Source organism: Myxine glutinosa, chromosome 10, assembly GCF_964187855.1.
Source record: "Myxine glutinosa chromosome 10, kmMyxGlut1.1, whole genome shotgun sequence".
Classification (NCBI taxonomy): domain Eukaryota; kingdom Metazoa; phylum Chordata; class Myxini; order Myxiniformes; family Myxinidae; genus Myxine; species Myxine glutinosa.
In genome coordinates, this window is record NC_136270.1 from 92,693,020 (window position 1) to 92,695,876 (window position 2,857).

The following is a 2,857-nucleotide window of genomic DNA, read 5'->3' on the forward strand; positions in this document are numbered from 1 at the left end:
AAGTGCTATCGAGTGGCTTAACTTTGGATCTTTGATCAACCCCTTAACCTTCATTCACAAGAAACTGACGGTCAAAGTCAGAGGGTCATGAGATGGAGTTTGATTTGGCAGGGACAATGTCGTTGCGGGTGCTTAGTCCAGAGTGAGTAATCTGGAGGGGTTGTGGTGAAATTTTGGTTGCTTTATTTTTAAGTGATAACTGTGCCCGGGGGGAACTGATAATGTGGGGGGGTTGAGTTATCTGGTTTGTTTCTCCAAATTGGCCGGCAAAGAAAGTTTTCGCTGGGTTCAAACTTTCTTTCTTGAAGGGGGGGAGTGTTACATATTTATGTGAAGGTATGTGGATTACCATTCAGGTCTTTGCTTATCCGTGTGTAGTATATTAAGGGTTGTTGTGATTGGAGGGTCAGGAGCCCTTCTGAACAAGTGGCCGGAAACGGAAGTGACCAAAAACGGAAGGAAAAAGACACGAGGAAAAAAGGAGGAGGATTCTTCTTCCTCGCCCCGCTCCGACAAAAGGTGGGATCGACCTTGCGCTGCGTGGAAAAGCGGCGTTCCGAAGCCTGTCTGGCGAGAGGAATCACCGGGACGTGTACCTGCCCGGTGGAGACGTCAAGTTGACGTGGGGCCGTGCATCGACCCCGCGTCTGGCATCGTTCGCGGCTCCGTCTAAACAGACGCGTGCGGGTCGCACGTTGGGGCCTAACGCGCCTTGCAAGCGGCGTGGGGTTTGGCTTGCTCTACCGTACCCGCTTCGCGTGGCCACGAGGGGCTGCAGCCACGGTGCCTGGTACGATACCTGCCCGGTGGAGAAACGTCCACCCGGGGTTCGTTCAACCGCCCGAGTGCGGCGACGCCGACTATCATCTTGGTCAGGAGGGGCCCAGAGACATTGTGCGGGGCCGAGACCAAAAGGGTGTCGTGAGTACTCACCGGGACACACGTATATAAGATGGCCATCTTACTCATAGGGAATTGATTGTGGCTGGGGAATTGTTGATGGTAGTGTATTGTTGATTGCTCGGGGAAAATCTCCGTGGTTGTGTCATTGAAATATTGTTGATGGTTGTGTATTGTTGATTGCTCGGGGAAAATCTCCGTGGTGGTGTCATTGAAATTGTATGGTATCTTTACCATTGAAATATATCCTTGAACGTCAGTTGTCTCTCGGGTGAAATTCATATGGATTGCGTGGCGAAAGCGCATATATAATACAGCTTTCTGGCAAAGTTCCTCTCACGGTCCGGGGGTCACTGAGACCAGGTATTCACCGAGGGGACCACGTAACAGTACAGAAAACCAAAGGAAGAACAACGAAAGTAATATACAGGGCAGCCTTAAACAGTCTTATTTTAAACCCCAGACAACAAAAAGGACAGACACCAGACTTACACGACAAAGGGAATTGCAGGCAGGAATGGCTGGACGAAGGTTTGGAGGAAAAGCTCAGGGAGGAGGTCCGCTTCAAATCCGCACTCCGGGCTGGAAAACGAGCAGCCGGCGGCAGCCCCATGTGTACGGTTTCAGCGGCGAAAACCCGGCAGGCAGTGCGGTTTATGTTGCCGCTGTCTTGGTGATCCTAGCACACCGACTCTTGCACCCCAACGATGCTCGTGCTCAACAAGCTGCTCGGTGCTCCTCTCTCCCTCCTCTCTCATGAACCTCCTCAAGCGTCTCTCCGAAGCAGTCCCTTGCAGTTGCTTTTATTGCTGTCGGCCGTATCAAGCCGCCAGCTCTGAGAACACGCCTTCCCGGTTGGCTCGCCACTGTGCTGGTTGGCCGGTCAGGGCTGGCTGACTCCACCTCTGATGACGACGACGTGCCACGCCCATTCTGGTGGCTCCTCCCCCTTCTTCTCCGAGATGGAGCACATGGCAATGGCGTCTTGTGGGGATAGCAAACCACTCGCACCGCTTTTGAAGGGAACGAAAGGGACCTATCTTATTTGATTAATGCAACGCAGATTCAACTATTGGAAACACAGCCTTACCTGAAACACATAATAATGAAATAACTACGAAGAGGGCCTATGGTTCGCTACGTGTTGTTCATGGACTAACTAGGGGACGACCTTTGACCTTAACAATGAAATGGAGGTATTTACACAGAGAATTACAATGCGTATATTTACAACAATTTACTAAGTGCAGGGTTCTCAAAACCCCAACAATATACTTGGCCAATGTCCATCTCTGTCCGTCTATCCCATCCTGTAACACAGAAACACTCCGCGGTGTGAAAATAATATTCAGCAAAAGTTGCTTCAAATTAATCCAAACCTTTGGGAAATTATATATTTTTAATCGGACCAAAAATTGAACCTGGGCGATGCATAAGATAACAGACCGCCGCTTCGATTGGTCCCGGTTTTTTTTTCTGTTAAGAAATATGCCGCGATATATTTGCTGTTAAGAAATACAACGATTTTGGATTTTCACAATACTCTATACAGTGTATTTACTAGGCTTCTGCTGTCTGTCTGTCCCCCTCCTTCTCCCCCCCCCCCCCCCCAAAATACCAGAAATGTTCCTCGGAGACAATAAATTCCTTAAATATTGCTTCAAATTAATCCACACCTAAGGGAAAATTATAATACTGCCTCAATGTAGTTGTTTCAGCGCAAGAATAAAAGGCTTATTTTTACCATGGGCTTCCAGCTGGTAGCCATTTATCATATAAAACACAATGTCAGTTTGTGTTTGTGTATTTGTACAGATGTCTGTCCCCCTTCATGAGGGCAGGTTTTCAAGGTCAATCTTTCAACACAAATGTGTGTTCACTATGGTCTATTTTTGAGGATAAAACAAACTCGAAATTTCCATAAAACTTATTTTCTCTCTTTTCCATTAATAATTTT